The 20,243-nt window shown below is 48.5% G+C and overlaps 1 protein-coding gene across 3 annotated transcripts in view; it reads left to right on the plus strand.

Moving 5' to 3' along the window:
• The window catches only part of acsl1a (acyl-CoA synthetase long chain family member 1a), a 295,407-nt gene that overhangs the window by 132,389 nt on the left and 142,775 nt on the right, over positions 1-20,243 (plus strand). Inside the window, exon 1 of one of the 3 annotated variants that reach the window (XM_038805667.1) lies at positions 5,428-5,577. The exons of the other annotated variants lie outside the window; for them this stretch is intronic. The gene's annotated coding sequence lies outside the window, so the exon portion shown is untranslated. Of the gene's footprint in view, positions 1-5,427; positions 5,578-20,243 lie in introns of those variants that run through there. 3 annotated transcript variants of the gene reach the window in all.

Consider the following 20,243-nt stretch of genomic DNA (forward strand, 5'->3'; position numbering starts at 1 on the left):
CTGACACAAGGGACCTTTCCAAAGGCCTTACTGAAGTCCATGTAGATAACATCCACTGCCCTACCTTCATCAATCACCTTTGTCACTTCCTCAAAAAACTCTTATCAAGTTAGTGAAACATGACCTGCCCTTCACAAAACCATAGGTCCACTTCCTTCCAAATGGTAGTACATCCTGTCTCAAAGAATCCTCTCCAATAATTTCCCATTCACTTATGTAAGGCTCACCGGCCTGTAATTTCCTGTATTATTCTTGCTACCATTCTTAAACAAAGGAACAACATTGGCTATTCTCCATTCCTCTGGTACCTCACCTGTAGCCAGTGAGGATATAAAGATATCTGTCAAGACCCCAGCAATTTCCTCCCTTGCCTCCCTCAGTATTCTGGGCAAGATCCCATCAGGCCCTGGATCTACCTTAATGTTTTTTCAAGACATCCAACACAATCTCCTTTTTGATCTCAATGTGATCCAGATTATCTACCCATCCTTCCCCAGACTCATCATCCACCAAGTGGATGAATGCCACTCTTTGGTGAATACTGATGCAAAGTTCTCATTTAGTACCTCCCCATTTCCTCTGGCTCCGGACATAGATTCTCTCCACTGTCCTTGAGTGGGCCAACCCTTTCCCTGGAGGAAGACCTCAGACGAGACCTGCCTGTTCCTCCTCGACTGTCGAGTGATCCCTTCTTTCCTCCAGTCCCTTTTAGCTGCGGTGTGACCGCCTCTCTAAACACGCTATCCACGTAACTCTCGGCCTCGTGGATGAGCCACAGTGTCTCTAGCTGCCTTTCTGCCTTTTGAACAAAGCCACTCACAAAGCCAGCACTTCCAGCTGCTATTACATTTTTCAAACTATATATAATCCAACTCTCAGTGTAACACTACAGGTTTTCTGACTCCTGAATATATTTTCTTGCAATTGTGTGGCATTCCTCCTACCATGTACTTCAATTACCTCAGTTGTTTTCAAATTATAGAGGGATCCTAAAAAGCAGAATGTTGAACCAGTTTCAATTTTTTGAGTTAAAAATTTACAGTGATCAAGGCGGCATGGTTTCAGTGCCCCTGTTTCAATAGCTGGTGCTTTTGAAGCTGCAGTCTTTCAGAATCTAGAGGATGTCCTATTTTTGGTGTAAATCCGGTTTCTCTCTCTCCAGGCACTAAATGCCTGCAGTTTTGCAATGGCTGTGAAGAGCTTTTGGGCTTCCACCATCAGTCTGATGTTCATAGAATTTACAGTGCAGAAGGAGGCCATTTAGCCCATCGAGTCTGCACCGGCTCTTGGAAAGAGCACCCTACCCAAGGTCCACACCTCCACCCTATCCCCATAACCCAGTAACCCCACCCAACACTAAGGGAAATTTTGGACACTAAGGGCAATTTATCATGGCCAATCCACCTAACCTGCACATCTTTGGACTGTGGGAGGAAACCGGAGCACCCGGAGGAAACCCACGCACACACGGGGAGAATGTGCAGACACCGCACAGACAGTGGCCCAAGCTGGGAATCGAACCTAGGACCTGTGAAGCAACTGTGCTCACCACTGTGCTACCGTCCCCCCCCCCCCCCCCCCCCCCCCCCCCCCCCCCCCCGTGCTACCATGTCCCCCTTATCAGAGTAACAGTACCCATGGGCATGAATAACATTACTAAGGGGATCGAGGATGGATCTGGAGTCACATGTAGGCCAGACCAGGAAAGGATGGCAGATTTCCTTCCCAAAGTACATTAGTGAAGTAGATGGGTTTTTTTTAACCAACAATCAACAAATGTTTCACGGTCATCATTCGACTTTTAATTCCAGATTTTTATTGGATTCAAACTTCACCATCTGTCATAGGGAGATTCAAATCCAGGTCCCCAGAGCATTACCCTGGGTCTCTGCTTACTAGTCCAATAACAATACCACTATGCCTCTGACTCAATAAAGCGGATGGGAGAAAAAATGGTGTCAGCGAAAGGATTTTAAGGAGAACTTTCAAGGTGGCAGGCATGAGATGTATCAAGTGTTTAGGCATGAGGTCTGACGGTCACCATTGAGACAGAGGAAGGAGGACATGTGTGACACACCAGCATTGGGAGAAGCTGATGGTAGTGAGTTAAAGCTTGAGGATGTTTTCAAAGTAGGGAGGAGTGAGGAAATTGAGGAATCTAGCAAAGATTGAGGTGATATTTGAACAAGATATGGAATGGGATGCAGTCTTTGTGTCGGGCTTATGTAGGGCGAGGTACAGGAAGCTAGTAAGGAGGATAGTATTGTATCTGGAATGACAATCGGGTGGCACAGTGGTTAGCATTGCTGCCTCACAGCTCCAGGGACCAGGGTTCAATTCCAGCCTCGGGTAACTGTCTGTGTGAAGTTGGTAGCCATGATGTGGAGATGCTGGCGTTGGACTGGGGTGAGCACAGTAAGAAGTCCTACAACACCAGGTTAAAGTCCAACAGTTCATCTGAGCAAGGAGCTGTGCTCCGAAATCTAGTGATTCAAAACAAATCTGTTGGACTTTAACCTGGTGTTGTAAGACTTCTTAGTGTGAAGTTTGCACTTTCTCCCCGTGTTTGCGTGGATTTCCTCCGGGTGCTCAGGTTTCCTCCCACAGTCCAAAGATGTGCAAGTTGGGTGGATTGGCCATGCTAAATTGTCCCGTGTCAAATAGGTTCGGTGGGGATACTGGGCAGAGGTGTGGGCTGCAGTAGGATGCCCTTTCCAAAGGCCGTTGCATTCTCGATGGGCTGAATGGCTTACTTCTCCCCCTGTTAATAGGATGAGCATGTATAAGGGGCTCAACAGCTGGAAGGGCAAGGTAGCAGTGGGGATGGTGAGTTTGCAGATGGAAGCAGGTCTTGTGTTAGAATAATGCAACGCAGCTCAAAACCAGCAAATCAGGCAAGTTGTGTATTGCTGAGCTAAGCTTGAGTGGGCAGCCAGGGAGGAGATTGGAATTGGAAGTTAGGAGATAGATACTTTGATAGGGGCCAAATGGTATGTTTTCATTCTTTGCATTGCTCAGCTGTAAGAAATCTTTGTTCATTCATGACTTGATGTTGAACAAACAGCAGCATTTTCGGAATGTAGAATGGAACTGGAATGTAGAATAAAGCCGGTCCCACTGGCATGCAGATGAAAACTAGCATAGAATCGTCGAATTTACAGTGCAGAAGGAGGCCATTTGGCCCATCGAGCCTGCACCAGCCCTTGCAAAGTGTACCCTACCTACTAAGCCCATAACCCAGTAACCCCACCCAACCTTTTGTGGACACTAAGGGGCAATTTAGCATGACCAATCCACCTAACCTACGCTGTGAGAGGAAACCGGAGCACCCGGAGGAATCCTATGCAGACACGGGGCGAACGTGCAGACTCCACACAGCCAGTTACCCAAGTCGGGAATTGAACCTGGTACCCTGGAGCTGTGCAGCAACTGTGCTAAACGCTGTGCTACTGTGCCTCCCTTCTGTGCTACCGCGCCCCCCTTATCAGAGTAAGATTACCCGTGGGCGTGAATAACATTACTGAGGGGATCGAGGATGGATCTTCGGGGGAACATTAAGGCACAGAAGATAAAAGGGAGTGATGGGCAAGTTGCGACAGAGGAGTCATGGGAGTTGTGGACCAGAAGTAAAGCAGGTGGGAGGCGATGATTCTGGTTAGTTATGTCGAAAGATGCAGGATAAGCTGTCACAGCCCCAGTCACATGCTGGCTTGTGTGAATTTGACACTGCTGGACAAGGGGAGATAGTATCAATTGTTGAGTTGAGAGCTGGGTCAGGAAATGGAGGGCGTGTAGTCAGATAACATAGCCAGATAAAGTAACCGCCAGCCTCCATTTTGGAAGCAATTCTTGGGTTCCTGACAGCCAGTATTCAATGGATGGTTGTGGATTTAGCTCTCAGGTGGTCGGGGGCTGGTGGGAAATGATAGCAGGGGAGGGTTTAATGGAAGATGGAAGCTCATAATGTCTTGTATTCCCCCTCATTAATTTGGATTGCATTGTCTGACTGTTCTGATTCCTCAACTGATATTTTCATGGATTATTTAGAGAACAGAATTGTTTGAGGTGGAAAGCTGTAAACATTTGCATCCTGAGTGATTAGTTTGTGCAGAGGTCTTGTGTTGGCTGCAGAGAATGAAGGAGCAGAGAATTTGCTTTCGAACGTTTTGGTTTACCAATACTGAGTTTAATAACGTTCAGAATATGCAGGTTCACATTGCACAAACTGAAGAGAAACTTGCAGTAAAATCTATTTTCAATATTTATAAAACATTTTTCACAGGAACTCTACGTCGATGGCAAGGCCGGTATTTATTGCCCATCCTTAATTGCCCTCGAGAAGGTGGTGGTGAGCCATTGACTTGAACCGCTGCAGTCCATGTGGTGTGGGTACACCCACTGTGAGGAGGGGAATTTGACCCAGTGACACTGAAGGAACAACAAAGTAGTTGCAAGTCATGATGGCGTGTGGCTTGGCAGGGAACTTGCAGGTGGTGGTGTTCCCCTGTGTCTGCTGCCCTTGTCCTTCTTGGATGGAGATTTTGTGGGCTTTGAAGCTGTTGTCAAAGGAGCCAGTATATTTTGTAAATGGTACACACTGCTGCCATTGTGGAGAGTATCTATTGTACTCCTGACTGTGTCTTGACAGGCTTTGGATAGACAGAAGTTTAAGTTACTCGGCAGAATTCCCAGCCACTGACCTGCTCTTGCAGCCACAGTGTTTAAATGGCTAGTCCAGTTCAGTTTCTGATAAATGGTAATCCTCAGGATGTTGATAGTGGAGGATTCAGTGACGATAACACCATTGAATATCATTGAATATTTCCGTACCAGCCTCCCCGAACAGGCGCCGGAATGTGGCGACGAGGGGCTTTTCACAGTAACTTCATTTGAAGCCTACTTGTGACAATAAGCGATTTTCATTTCATTTCATATCAAGGGGTGATGGTTAGCTTCTCTGTTGTTGTAGCTGGTCTTTGCCTGGCACTTGTGTGGCACAAATAGTATTTGGCACAACAGCCCAAAGCTGATAATTAGCTGTGTTTTTAAAAAAAAAGAGTATTCTCATTTAGCAGCAAATCATTTTGTAAAATTACAATAACGATCGCTTTTGGTTTGCTGTGGAAATGAAACTTGGAAGTACTCGTTCAACAAAAAGCGAATGCTTGATTTGATAGATCCTTGCTACACATCAGCGGTACAATGCAGTGCAACAGTATAATCCTGTCCCCTCTCTGTTTATTCATTCAGCTTTGGTCTCTCTCTCTGTGCGCACGCGAGTAGCACATAACAATCACTAGGCAGACTCTGACCTTTACCACACTGAACTGAGTTCATTGTGGCTGTGGAACAGTGTGGGAGGAGCACAGCCGCCCGTGCTGGCTCCCAGTCAAAGAGACAATTAAGTGGTTGACTTCAGGGTTACTACAGGGCACCGGCTCAGGTTTCAAGTGTTCAGCTTCAGCTGTAGAACGCGTCTTGGGATTTAACAGCTCTCGATGCTGCTGCAGAGTCCTGTTGCCCAGAAATTTCTGTTTTCAAAATTCCATGAAGAATATTACGGGAATCAAGAACCTAGTACGTTGAGTATTCACAAAGAATGTTGTCTGACGTGCTGTTTAATATTGTGTTAGTTGCTGAATTTATAAGAGATAATTTTTCCATTATGTTCCAGTTTGTTTATGAAACCGTGTGTGTGTGTGTGTGTGTGTGTGTGTGTTGGTGTGAGGGAGCTTGCAACTGGCCACCTGAAAATGTGGTCTGTTAACACCTGAGTCAGTAGAATACTGTAAGAAGTCTTACAACAGCAGGTTAAAGTCCAACAGGTTTGTTTCAAACTCTAGCTTTCGTAGCACTGCTCCTTCCTCAGGTGAATCTGAGGTTTCCCGATTTATCTCCTACCATTTTAATTTTGTGCAGTCGTGTGAGCTTGAATTTTTCACTCGACTGGTGCACTTGGTGGGCCTGGAAGTAGGTGTGAAATGCCCTTCCAGCTGCAAGCGGCCTTGAAGTGTAATCTCAAGCTGGCTGGCCCATTAACGGGCAGTCAGCGTGAAACTCATGGTGGGAAATGGTCAGCGATGTAGGGGAGGGTGGGTGTGGAGGAAAGGGAGAGGGTGTGGGCTGGCACTTCTAATGTGCTCCCTTCTGTCATGTTAATCACCCTGGGGTAACACGGACTACAACTGGATGCAGTTGTATTTGAAAGTAGACTCCAAACTTTGAGGTTAGTTCAATACGCTTTATTGAACTTGTTTAGCAGTGCACTCTGCTAATCTAAGTGTGCTTACTATAACTAACTAGACCAGACTAGCTCTGAGCCACGTGTAGAAGGTGCTAACTGATATATACACCCTGACTGTCACTACAATTGTCACCAGTGGAAAGAGGTGGAGTGCTGATGCCTCGTGTGTTTTATAGTGGGAGACCACCTTCTAGTGTTCTGCCTGGTGATTGGTTGTGTTCTGTCCTGTGTGTTGATTGGCTGTACTGGGTGTTTGTCACTGCCTGTCTGTATCTCATTATATGCATGAGTGCATATCATGACACCTCCCAGGGGTCAGCATCTACGGGTCATCTCGGTGGAGCTGCACATCTAGAAAATTGGGATGGAAAATCGCTGCAAAGTGTGACGAGGGCAGGCCGCACAGTCAAACACCAACCTCCAGTCCAGGGGTACCTTTTAAAATGTTCTTTCCGCCCTGGCAGTTTGTCCCGCCCAGGATGGAAGGTGTAGCTCAAGTATAAAGGCTGCCTGTCCAATCGACCCGCAGGCGGGTCACATGAAATGCATTCAGTTACCCCCTTAATGGGCTACATTGCCTGCTTGATTGTCATGGCCTCTGACTCTCATGCGCGCCCACCAAACAGAAAATCGGCGCGAGTGCCAGATGACGTCTTTACGTGCGCTCAATATTTCCTCAAGTGATTTCACGCACTTTTGGATCAGGAGTGCGCCCGTCCGAGCAAAATAAAATTCTAGCCACTTTCTGCGGTAGCATGCACCGTTCAAAGGCCACTTTTTAAAATACTGGACGGATGCCTAAGGCCCCCAAATGGTGGGCAGAAATGAGGGGCACAGCTAAAACCTAACTGTTTCTTTGGACTTATTTTTCCCTTTTCTTGGACAGAGATGCAGCTTTTGCCTTAATTCCCATTTTCAAGAATATAAAGAACCAGAATAATTGTCACGTCAAAGAATTCCTTGCATATTCACTGTCTTATCACAAATCATTTAGAATCATAGAATTTACAGTGCAGAAGGAGGCCATTCAGCCCATCGAGTCTGCACCGGCTCTTGGAAAGAGCACCCTACCCAAGGTCAACAACTCCACCCTATCCCCATAACTCAGTAACCCCACCCAACACTAATTTTGGACACTAAGGGCAATTTATAATTTTGGACACTAAGGGCAATTTATCATGGCCAATCCACCTAACCTGCACATCTTTGGACTGTGGGAGGAAACCGGAGCACCCAGAGGAAACCCACGCACACACGGGGAGGATGTGCAGACTACGCACAGACAGTGACCCAAGCCGGAATCGAATCTGGGACCCTGGAGCTGTGAAACGATTGTGCTATCCACAATGCTACCGTGCTGCCCGTTGTAATCATCAGTAGGGTAAAACTAACCTGCCTCACGACGGTCTAAGCCCAGCTCACGTTCCCTATTAGTGGGTGAACAATCCAACGCTTGGTGAATTCTGCTTCACAATGATAGGAAGAGCCGACATCGAAGGATCAAAAAGCGACGTCGCTATGAACGCTTGGCTGCCACAAGCCAGTTATCCCTGTGGTAACTTTTCTGACTGTTCATTGGGAGAACTAATTGCTGCATTTAGGATGGATTCATATAAACAATTGAAGAAAAAATGATGGGCTGCAGGGGAGGAGAGGAAATTATGTTTATTGTAAACAACTCCAAAGAGGAGCCTGCGAATGAAATAAACATTGTCTGTTCTTAAATTTCTATGATTCCATAAAACTAGATACCACTCTATGACTTTTGGCGCAAAGGATTTCAGTAAGTTTGGTAGGCAAGTACTTTGTTTTTTTTTTTAAAGTTTAGAGGACCCAATTAATTTTTTTCTAATTAAGGGGCAATTTATCGAGGCCAATCCACCTAGCCTGCACATCTTTGGGTTGTGGGGGTGAAACCCACGCAGACACAGGGAGAATGTGCAAACTCCACACGGACAGTGACCCAGAGCCGGGATCGAACCTGGGACCTCTGCGCCATGAGACAGCAGGGCTAACCCACTGTGCCACCGTGCTGCCCCCTACTTTGTTTTTTTTTTAAATTGCACTGTCTAGAAGATTGTGTGCTCAAATTCTCGAAGAGATCTTCTAGCTTGAGTGTAGACACTAATGTGACCGTTGTGAGGCAGAGCTTTGCATTTTGGATCGAGCTCAGTAAGCTATCAATGCTAACATTTCACTCGTTCACCAGGATTCATGGCAGAAATGTCTAATGAGAACATAACTTGAACTGGTATTGTGATTGGGGTCAGTAGGCTATTTTCACAACGTCGAGCAGTGTTGAAATAAACTTGTGCCCACGTTTTGTGATGGTAAGAATGCTTTGAATATCAAGCGATAGTTTATCATGCCTGTGGCTGAGCATTGCTGCACAGCACGTGCGCCTTGCAATGACTTGGCACTTTGAATGTGAATATCCAGAGGAAGGCCAACAGCAAAACACTGCAGCAAGTATCCTTGGGAGGGAGGGCTGACTGGCAAAGTGAGTTTGGACCTTTAACTCTGGATTTGTATGATGCCAAATAGCTACTGAAAATCATCTCCATGCTAAAGCTATAGTGTGATTTGTTGCTCAGTTGGGAGCACACGTAGAATCCCTACAGTGCTGAAGGAGGCCATTCAGCCCATCGTGTCTGCAGCGACCCTCTGAAAAAGCATCCTACCTAGGCCCACACCATCACAAAGAGACCCAACCGTTGTACACTATAACTTTAGCATGGTCAATCCACCTAACCTGCACATCTGTGGACTGTCGGAGGAAACCCACACCCACTTGAATCAAATCCAGATCGTTGCCGCTGTGAGGCAGCAGTGCTAGCCACCGTGCTGCTTCTCCCCCCCCCACCCACCCCATGTCCTGGCAAAATATTTCTCCATTATATAAAAATAAATTATCTGGTCATTATCGCACTGCTGTTCGTGGGAGCTTGCTGTGCACCTATTGGTGTTAAGGTCAATAATAGTATATGGTGTAGGAATACTTCAGCAGATTTATTCTTCATACTGCTCAGTGGATTTACAGACTCTTTATGGTTCCCCAACCCAACTGTTCCAGTGGTGTCCATTTATACTTTTGGAGATTGAACCAATGAACATCACTTGTCCTTAGCTTTGCAATTAGTGTTCTGCTTGTTGAAGGGTGTGTGTGTATAGTGCTGTTACTGGGGGAGGGGAGGGGAGGGGGGCAGAAATGTTCTGCTGATGGGGGAGGGCCTTTTGCTGTGGGACAATAGGGAGGTCGGGGGTGGGGGGCGTGGGCTACCTGGCGGCAGGCCTGCGGATGCGGCAAAGGCAAAGCCCCCCCCCCCCAGCCAGGCTGATCACGTGGAACGTAAGAGGGCTAAATGGGTTGGTTAAGAAGGGCACGCGTGTTCGCGCATTTGAGGGGACTGAAGGCGGACGTGGCAATGTTGCAGGAGATGCACCTCAGAGTAACTGACCAGGTCAGACTAAGGAAGGGATGGGTCGGACAGGTTTTCCACTCGGGACTGGACTAGAGGGGTCAAGATCCTGATTAACATTCGAAGCGGGAAGAATAGTTGCGGATGGGGGGGGGGTCGGTACATTATGGCCAGTGGGAAACCAGAGGGGCTGCCAATGGTACTCATGAATGTGTACGCGCCAAATTGGGATGATGTGGAGTTCATAAGGAGGATGTTGGGGAAGATCCCGGACCTGGATTCGCAAAAGCTGGTCATGGGGGCGCGGGGGGGACTTCAATACAGTCATTAACCCAGGGCTAGACCAATCTAGCTCAAGGACTGGCAAGGTGCCGGCAATGGCAAAGGGGCTTATGAAGCAGATGGGGAGGGTGGACCCATAGAGATTTGGGCGGCTGAGAGTGAAGGAGTTTTCCTTCTACTTGCACGTGCTTAAAGTGTACTCCCAGATTGACTTTTTTATCCTGAATAGGGCTTTACTGCGGGGTTGTGGACACTGAGTATTCAGCAATCACGATCTCGGATTATGCCCCGCATTGGGTTGACCTACTGGTGAGCAAGGAGCATGGCCAACGTCCGCACTGGAGGCTGGACGTGGACTTCTAACTGATGAGGAGGTGTGTGGGCAGCTGACAAAATGTATCCAGAACTATCTGGAAATCAGCGCCCGGGGGGAAGTTTTGGCTGCAGTAGTCTGGGAGGTGCTGAAGGCGGTGGTTAGAGGGGAGTTAATCTCGATACGGGCCCACAGGGAGAAGGCAGACAGAGCAGAGACAGACCGACTGATAAAGGAAATATTACAGGTCGACAGGAGGTATGCGGAGACCCCAGAGGCAGGTCTTCTAAGGGAACGTCGGAGGCTACAGGCGGAGTTTGACTTTTTAACTACAGGGAAGGCGGTGGAGCAGCTGAGGAAGGCGAGGAGGGGTGATCTATGAATTTGGGGAGAAAGCCATTAGAAGGCTTTCACAGCAGCTTAGAAAGCGGGTAGCAGCAAGGGAGATTGGGAAAGTAAGGGACAGGAATGGGAACCTGGTCGGAGATTCAGCTGGGGTCAATAAGGCATTCGAGGAATTATACAGCAGATTGTATGAGTCGGAACCCCCAGCTGGGCAGAAAGGGACGAGGGAATTCTTAGGGAGGCTGAGGTTCCCGAAGGTTGACGAAGGGTTGGTAGAAGGGCTGGGGGCCCCGATCGAGATGGAAGAGATATCAGATGGGCTGAAGGACATGCAGTTGGTTAAAGCCCCGGGACCGGATGAGTACCCCGTGGAGTTTTACAAAAGGTTCTCTGGGATGCTGGGTTCACTGCTGATCAGGACATTTAATGAGGCAAGGGAGAGAGGGGGGCTTCCCCGGCAATGTCACAGGCCACTATCTCATTGATCCTGAAGCAGGATAAGGACCCGGAGTTATGCGGGTCCCACAGACCGGTCTCCCAACTAAATGTAGACGCCAAATTGTTGGCTAAGGTCTTGTCCTCAAGGATTGAAGACTGCCTTCCAGGCGTGACTGGGGAGGACCAGACGGGATTTGTTAAGGGGTGGCAGTTGGCGGCCAACGTAAGAAGGCTGTTGAATGTTACCATGATGCCCCCAGAGGGTAGCGACGTGGGGGTAGTGGTCGTAATGGACGCAGAGAAGGCATTTGACCGGGTGGAATGGGATTATCTGAGGAAGGTATTGGGGCGGTTTGGATTTGGGCAGGGCTTCATCGACTGGGTTAGGCTGCTGTATCAGGCACCCGTGGCAAGTGTACGGACGAACAGGCTGACATCGGACTATTTTAGGCTGCACCGGGGGACGAGGCAGGGATGCCCCCTCTCCCCGCTTTTGCTCGCACTGGCCGTAGAACCGCTGGCAATTGCATTGAGAGTCTCCAAGGGCTGGAGCGGGCTGGGCCAGGGAGTGGGGGGGTGGAGAACACAAAATCTTGCTATAAGCGGACGATCTGCTCTTGTATGTGTCGGACCCACTGGAAGGAATGGAACAAATTATGGGGGATTTTGGCCGGTTTTCGGGATACAAATTGAACATGGGGGGAAAATTGAGATGTTCACGATCCAGGCAAGGGGGGCAGGAGAGACGATTGGTGGAGCTGCCGTTTAGGGTGGTCGGGGGGAGCTTTCGGTACCGAGGCATCCAGGTGGCGCGGGAATGGGAATGGCTGCACAAGCTAAATCTGGCCCGACTAGGAGACCAAATGAAGGAGGATTTTCGAAGGTGGGACGTGCTCCCGCTGTCACTGGCTAGGAGGGTACAGACAGTGAAAATGACGGTGATTCCGAGATTCCTGTTTGTGTTTCAATGCCTCCGCATCTTTATTCCTCGGTCCTTTTTCAAATGGGTCAACAAGGTGATCTTGAGATTTGTATGGGTGGGTAAGACCCCACGAGTTAAAAAAGGGGAAGTTGGAGCGGAGTCGGGGGGAGGGCAGGCCGAACTTTAGTAATTATTACTGGGCAGCGAATATCGCCACGATTAGGAAGTGGTGGGGGGGGGGGGGGGGGGGGGGGGGGGGGGGGGGGGGGGGGGGGGGGGTTGGCGTGGGAACGAGTAGAGGTGGCATCATGTAACGGCGCCTCTGCCGTTCCCGCCGGCACGCTACTCCACTAGGCCCCGTGTGGTCGCGGCCCTGAGAATCTGGGGGCAATGGAGGAAATATGTGGGAGCATCGGTCTGTTCTCCAATTTGCAATAATCACCGGTTTGCCCCGGGGAGGTTAAATGGGGGGGGGGGGGGGGGGTTCCGGAGGTGGCAGAGAACAGGGATCGAGAGGATGGGAGATATGTTTATAGAGGGGAGCTTCCCCAGCTTGAGGGAACTGGAGGTGAAAATTGAACTGATTGGAGGGAATGAATTTAGGTACCTGCAGGCGCGGGACGTCCTACGCAGGCAGGTCTCAACCTTCCCGCTCCTATCACCAAGGGAGATGCAAGACAGGGTAGTTTACAGAGTGTGGGTGGAGAAGGGAAGGTTTCAGACATTTATAAACAGCTTATGGGGTCAGAGGAAACATAGACCGAGGAGCTGAAACACAAATGGGAAGAGGAGTTAGGAGGAGAGTTAGAGAATGGCCTCTGGGCGGATGCGTTGAGCAGAGTTTTTTTTTAAAAAGTATTTTTATTAAGGTTTTGCATAATAAAACAGTAGTAACCATAATAACAAAACAAACTAGAGTGAACATTAACATAGTGTAAAATAGAATATACAATAACAATTAAATAGACATTACCCCACGCGACTCAGTCTTCCCACACCATCCCAATGAAGCACTCACCCTCACCCCCCTACGGATTGCTGCTGCTGCTGCTGACATTTTAATTTTCCCCGAGAAAGTCGACGAACGGCTGCCACCTCCGAGAGAACCCTAGCGTAGACCCTCTTAAGGCAAACTTTATTTTCTCGATGCTGAGAAACCCAGCCATGTCATTAACCCAAGTCTCTACACTCGGGGGCTTCGAGTCCCTCCACATTAATAAAATCCGTCTCCGGGCTACTAGGCAAAGGCCAAGACATCGGCCACTTTTGTCCCCTGAACTCTCGGGTCTTCTGACAATCCAAAGATTGCTGTCTCTGGACTCTGCACCACCCGTGTGTTAAGCACCTTGGACATTGCCCTCGCGAACCCTTGCCAGAACTCTCTAAGCTCCGGGCATGCCCAAAACATGTGGACATGGTTTGCAGGGCTGCCCTTGCACCTCATACAACTGTCACCTACCCCAAAAAACTTGCTCATTCTCGCCGCCGTCATGTGTGCCCGGTTGTCCACCTTAAATTGAATTAGACTGAGCCTGGCACATGAGGAGGAATTAACCCTGCCCAGGACCTCTGCCCACAGACCCGCTTCCAACTCCTCCTCCCACGTGCCCTTGAGCTCCTCCACCGGGGTTTCCTCCGCCTTCTGTAGTTCCTGGTAGATATCCGACACCTTCCCCTCCTCCACCCAGGTGCCGGAGACCATCCTGTCCTGTATCCTCAGTGGCGGCAGCGTCGGAAAGGCCACTACCTGTTTTTCAGGAAGGCTCGTACTTGCAGATATTTAAAGGCATTTCCTGACAGCAGATTAAATTTGTCCTCTCGCGCCTTCAAACTGGGAAAGCTTCCGCCTATGAACAGATCTCCCATCCTTCTGATGCCTGCCCTCTGCCAGCTCTGGAACCCACCATCCATCCTACCCGGGACAAACCTGTGATCGTTGCATACCGGGGTCCAGACCAACGCTCCCTTCACCTTCTTGTACCTTCTCCACTGTCCCCAGATCCGCAGTGTCGTCACCATGACCGGACTTGCGGAGTAAGGGGTCGACGAGAACGGCAAGGGGGCCATTATCAAAGCTCCCAGACTAGTACCCTATACATGACGCTGCCTCTAGCTGCTCGCACCCCCCCCCCCCCCAAATCGTCCACTTCCTAATCATAGCTATATTGGCTGCCCAGTAGTAGTTGCGAAAGTTCGGCAGCACCAACCCCCCCCCCCCCCCCCCCCGACTGCACTCCAACAGCGATCTCCTTACTCGCGGAGTCTTATTCGCCCACACAAAGCCCGTAAGAATCCTACTCGCCCGCTTAAAAAAAGGCCTTAGGGATGAAGGTGGGGAGGCACTGAAAGACAAACAAAAATCTGGGGAGGACAGTCATTTTCACAGTCTGCACCCCCCCCCCCCCCCACCCCCCCCCGCCAGTGACAGCGGGAGCATGTCCCACTTTTAAAGTCCCCTTCCATTTGCTCCACCAATCGGGTCAGGTTGAGCCTGTGCAGGGCATCCCATTTCCTGGCCACCTGTATACCCAGGGAACGAAAACCTTTCTCTACCATCCTGAGCGGCAGCTCTATCTCTCCTCCTGTCTGTTAGCCTGGATCACAAACAACTCGCTCTTTCCCATGTTCAGTTTGTACCCTGAAAAACTACCAAAATCCCTCAGGGATCTGCAGAACCTCTCCCATCCCCTCCACAGGGTCCGAAATGTACAGGAGCAAATCATCCGCATATAGCGAGACCCGATATCCCAGCCGTCCCCCCCCCCCCCCCCCCCCCCCCCCGGGAACCAGTCCCCGCCAGTTCCTCGAGGCTCTCACCGCCATAGCTAGTGGTTCTGTAGGTAGGGCAAATAGTAACGGGGAGAGGGGACGCCCCTGCCTCGTTCCCCGGTGAAGCTCGAAGTACCCCAACCTCAGCCGGTTTGTACATAACACTTGCTACAGGTGCCTGGTACAACAATTTCACCCAGCCAATAAAGCCCTCACCAAACCCGAACCTCCCCAGCGTTTCCCGCAGGTACTCCCACTCCACCCGGTCAAAGGCTTTCTCTGCGTCCATCACTGTTACCACCTCCGCCTCCCCTCCCTCTGAGGGCATCATAATAATATTCAAAAGTCTCTGGACATTTGTGTCGAGTTGTCTGCCTTTAACAAACCCAGTCTGGTCTTCCTCTATCACCCCTGCGACGCAATCCTCAATTCTTGTGGCCAGAATCTTAGCTAGCAATTTGGCATCCACGTTTAAAAGCAAAATCGGCTTGTATGACCCGCAATGTTCCGGGTCTATCACCCGTTTCAGAATGAGTGAGATCAAGGACTGTGACATTGTTGGGGGGAGGGTTCCTTTCTCTCTAGCCTCATTGAAGGTCCTCATCGGGAGTGGGCTCAATATGTCCGAACATTTCTTATAGAATTCTAGTTGAGCAGAGTCAACGCGCCCACAACATGTACCAGGCTCAGCCTGATTCAGTTTAAGGTCGGTCACCGGGCTCACATGACAGTGGCCCGAATGAGCAGGTTCTTTGGGATGGAAGACAGGTGCTAAAGGTGTGTTGGAGGACCAGCGAACCATGTTAATGTGTTCTGATCATGCCCAAAGCTTATGGGATTCTGGCAGGGGTTTGCGGATGTTATGTCCAAGGTGTTGAAAACAAGGGTGGCGCCGAGTCCAGATGTGGCAATTTCGGGGTGTCGGAAGACCCGGGAATCCAGGAGGAGAAAGAGGCAGACGTTCTGGCCTTGGCTTCTCTGATAGCCCGAAGACGGATACTATTAGCTTGGAGGGACTCAAAGCCCCCAAAGTCGGAGACCTGGCTATCGGACATGGTTAGCTTTCTCTGTCTGGAGAAAATCAAGTTCGCCTTGAGAGGGTCAATGTTAGGGTTCGCCCGGAGGTGGCAACCGTTCGTCGACTTCTTCTCAGAAAATTAACCGTCAGCAGAATGGGGACGGGGGGCTGTGGGGCTAGTTTAGTGCAGAGTAGGGGGTTAGAAAAGGTGGGACCTGTGAGAGAGAAAGACGGCTTTTGCACTATGTTTTTAATTATACACTGTTCCTTCTCTTACTGTTATAAAACCATAAATACCTCAATAAAATGTTTATAAAGAAAAATGCAATTAGTTTAGTAATGGCATTGCCAAAGCATGCAATTGGTGATACATTGATGCAGACTGCACTTCAATAATACTGAAGCGGCTGTAAAGCAATTTTTGTCTGGTGTCTGTGAATTCAAGCGTTTCTTAAACATTTTAAAATCAATGACTTGAACTCTTCAATAATACAAAAGCAAAATACTGGAATGTAAAAGAAAAACAGAAAATGCTGGGAAAACTCAGCAGGCCTTCTAGCATCTGTGGAGAGAGAAAATAACGTTAAAGTTTTGAGTGTGACTTGTAAAGAACAGAACTCTGCATACAGGTTATGGTTGTACTTTGCCTTCTCCCACCCTCCTCATGAGTTACTCTGTTAGTTATCTATCTGTTAATTATATCTTGTCTTGAGTTGTTAACGCAGCTTAGTAAGTAGTCCTGTTGATACAGGCATTTTAGCAAGTAAACGGCAGCAAAGCACTGATTTGTTCCTCTTTACCCATCTGCATTTCTAAGACAGTATGTGGCAATCGTATAGAGAAACGGAAGTCAGCCTGTCGATAATTCATGTCTTGAGACCATACCCAAGTCTTGCGCTTAAAACACTGGCTGACTGACTTCTGTTTCTTCAAAGATGATGCTTTACTTTGATCTGAAAATGCACATTACTTACTCTCTGCCAGTACTCTGGTTGAATACCAGTTCAGTTCAGGGAGCATAGGTTTCAAATGATGGTAGATGAGGACTGAGGTTACTAGCTTTCTGCACTTGCTAACTCTATAGCTGGTTATTACTGTTTGAAAACTATTGCTTATGTGTGTATTTGCTCAGATTGCAACAGATATTAATATATTAATTATAATTCATGAACACATTAAAAAGAAACATTACTGATGCAATTCAAAGTTTCCATTTTGAATGTAACTGATTATTGAATTTGCATTTGTGAAGGATACTTTTCACATGCAATTTTTAAAAAATGATTCCATATAAACAACTCGGCGTTTAAAAAAAAAAAAATTGTTTGAACTTTTCACCATCTGCAATAATTTGTGTTTTCTTTCTATGTTGAAGTATCCTTCAGAAGTCTGATTTTGAAGTTAAACATTGGGATTTTCTGTAAGGTTGTGTGCAGACCGTAGCGGTTACATGATGTGATGACAGAAAGGGTCATGTGATGAGAGGACAGGAGTTATCGCGGGCAGAGCATAAGCATGGAGTAGTTGTTCCGCTAGCGAATGAAGTATTGTCTGTTACAAGTCTGTGATCGGTGTTTGGGAATCGAGCACTTCTACATGGTGTCAGGAGTTGGCAGTGTGACACAAGGACTTTGCTACATCGATCCACTTGTCTTTGACGAAAACATGGCAGACATTTGGGAAATGTTTGAGGAGGAGTGGTGTATTTACTGCGGTGCTGAATTAACTTATAAATCAAAACAGGTACAAGCTTATGCTGTGCCAAACTGAACGGCCCTGGGGGCCGTCAGGAAGTTCATGTTATTTGTTTTCCAAATGGAGGAGGAAAATGAAATGAAAATCGCTTATTGTCACGAGTAGGCTTCAAATGAAGTTACTGTGAAAAGCCCCTAGTCGCCACATTCCGGCGCCTGTTTCGGGGAGGTTGATACGGGAATTGAACCGTGCTGCTGGCCTGCCTGGGTCTGCTTTAAAAGTCAGCGATTTAGCCCAGTGTGCTAAACCAGGAGAAAGAGGACCTGAAATTAATCTTAAAGAAAAACATTTGTCTTTTGGTAAAACATATAATACTCAGTGCATGTGTTATATTCAACAAACCAAAGAGCAGATGAATCAATACAATCAACACTGAAAACCTTAGCAAAGAAATCTGCTTTTGGCACACTTACTTATCCAGGGATCGAATGAATAGTCTATGGGGTTCACTGCAATCTTGTCCATAAGCAGCTGCTGCGAAATAAAGATTTAATGCTACGACCAGCCAGTAGCATCTGCACGTTAAACGAACAATCCGAAAAAAGCACCAGAGATTTTAGACGGGAAACAGAAGTTTTTGCGAGGCACAACACCTCTTGCCCCAACCGCAGTGACCATCAATCCCTGAACAGAACAGCATGTTTCGCATTTTGTAAATACCGCAATAAATATGGCAAGTGGAATAATTTAGCAAAATGTTGTGGATCAAAACAATAGCAGCCCACCTCTGCCATCAGCCACATCATAGCCAGTCAGTTCTCCAAGGGTAGGAGCATCAGCAAGGTGAACGAATTGGAGCCAAAGTATCAAACCCACAGAGCCTCCAACAATCATCTATTGTGAGACCGTTGATATTGATGCACGTACGCGCAAAGGTCTCGGCCAAAAGGCTGGAAAGCTGCGTACCAGAGGTGGTCGCAGAGGACCAAACGCACTTTGTCAAGGGTAGGCAACTCACTGCGAACATCATGCGGCACCTGAATGTAATAATGACACCCCCACTGGGGAGAGTACACCAGAGGTGATCGTCTCCCTGAATGCAGAAAAGGCATTCGACCGAATGGAGGTACCTCCTCGAGGTACTGGCACGGTTTGGGCTCGGAGCGGATTCACCGCCTAGATGAGACTCCTATACAACGTTCCCAAAGTAAGCGTTTAAACCAACACCACCAGCTCTGCATACTTCCAGCTGCAAGGGGGCACAAGGCAAGGATGCCCCTTGTCCCCACTCCTGTTCGCACTAGCAATTGAACCCCTTGCGCTAGCCTTGTGTGGCGCAAGAAGCTGGAAGGTAATCCAGAGAGGAGACAGAGAGCACAGAGTCTCAATCTATGCAGATGACCTGCTGCTGTATGTCTCAAAGCCACAGGAGGGACTGAAGGCAATACTGCAGATCCTGAAAGAGTTCGGAACCTTCTCCGGTTACAAACACAACCTGGACAAAAGCGAGACATTCCCAGTCAACCCAAAAGGGGGAGGGACAGAGCTGGAGGGGCTCCTGTCTAAAACAGCCCTGAACAGATTCCGTTCCCTGGGGATCCAAATATCCAGAGACTGGACACAGATCCACAAGTGGATCCTGACCAGCCTGGTGGAGGAAGTTAAAAAGGACCTACAGAGGTGTGGCGCACTCCCACTCTTCCTGGCCGGGGGGGGGGGGGGGGGGGGGGGGGGGGGTTGTATGAATCTGAGAGTTCCCAAACCAACACTGCAAAGGAGGAAAATCAAAGGTGGCCTGGCATTACCAAATCTGCAGTACTACCACTGGGCAGCAATGGCGGAAAGAGAGAGGGAATGAGTAAACAAACCCAATTCAGAGTGGGTGCGGATGGAGGAGGCCTCCGGCCACCCCCTCAGCAAAATATACATCAAGCTCAGTAGTAGTGGGCTCAATTAAGACAGCACTTCGGGCTGACTAGGATGTCTTACATCCCCCCCCCCCCCCCTTTAGCTATGCTCGACACTACCTTTAGGAAGTGGAGACGGGATGGAGACACACTGACAGTTAGGTCCTTTTACGTAGGACACAGACTGCCGACACTGGATGAATAGACGAAGGAATGGGAACTGCCGACAGGACAGGATATGAGACACCTGCAAATAAAGCACTTCTTCCGCAAAGAGACAGTAGGGTGCCCTGGAGACTACATTATTAGAGGACCTGATAAATACAGTAAGAAGTCTTACAACACCAGGTTAAAGCCCAACAGGTTTGTTTCAAATCACTAGCTTTTGGAGCACTGCTCCTTCCTCCGGGGAATGAAGAGGTAGGTTCCAGAAACATATATATAGACAAAGTCAAAGATGCAAGACGATACTTTGAACGCGAGCATTTGCAGGTAATTAAGTCTTTACAGATCCAGAGAGAGGGGTGATCCCAGGTTAAAGAGGTGTGAATTGTCTCAAGCCAGGAGAGTTGGTAGGATTTTGCAAGCCCAGGCCAGATGGTGGGGGGTGAATGTAATGCGACATGAATCCAAGGTCCCGGTTGAGGCCGTACTGACGTGTGCGGAACTTGGTTATAAGTTTCGACCGGGCAATTCTGCGTTGTCACGCGTCCTGAAGACCGCCTTGGAGAACGCTTACCCGGAGATCAGAGGCTGAATGCCCTTGACTGCTGAAGTGTTCCCCGACTGGAAGGGAACATTCCTGCCTGGCGATTGTCGCGCGATGTCCGTTCACCCGTTGTCGCAGCATCTGCATGGTCTCGCATCTTTGACTTTGTCTATATATATGTT

The sequence above is a fragment of the Scyliorhinus canicula genome, chromosome 8, assembly GCF_902713615.1.
Source record: "Scyliorhinus canicula chromosome 8, sScyCan1.1, whole genome shotgun sequence".
In the NCBI taxonomy this organism is placed as follows: Eukaryota; Metazoa; Chordata; class Chondrichthyes; order Carcharhiniformes; family Scyliorhinidae; genus Scyliorhinus; species Scyliorhinus canicula.